The sequence below is a fragment of the Engystomops pustulosus genome, chromosome 6 (assembly GCF_040894005.1).
Source record: "Engystomops pustulosus chromosome 6, aEngPut4.maternal, whole genome shotgun sequence".
In the NCBI taxonomy this organism is placed as follows: Eukaryota; Metazoa; Chordata; class Amphibia; order Anura; family Leptodactylidae; genus Engystomops; species Engystomops pustulosus.
The window spans coordinates 137,507,065-137,507,523 of NC_092416.1; positions in this window are offsets into that span (position 1 = coordinate 137,507,065).

The window sequence follows — 459 nt, forward strand, 5'->3', positions numbered from 1 at the left end:
CACCATGCTCGAGCCCGCGACGGGTGCTGCGCACGCGCCCTAACTTTCCCTAGTTTCTCCCTTGAAGTTAGGAGAAACGGAGCGGGGTTTTCCAGTAATCTCTCATGACCGTACATATGCGTCACAGGAGGAGATTGGATGAGTTATAACGGAAAGGAGCAGTAATGGAGGATAATACAAACCCCCGCCATCCTGTTATGTAGTGTCCCTGTATATTCTGGGAGACCCCAGAGAAAGGAGTGCCCAGTAAGGAGTCATTGGGAGGGAAAGGCTCCTTGGCCTTGTATAATGTCCCATAGAACTAGAACATCTTCATAAAAGCTCATACACACAGGCGGGTCCATTGCACCTCTGCAAAAAATGTCTCCATTTTCAGTCCGTATTGTATCATGGCATCGTCGTTTATACGGTTGAAAAAAAAACATGTGCATCAGGTTCAACCAAGGAAAGGGAAGGGAT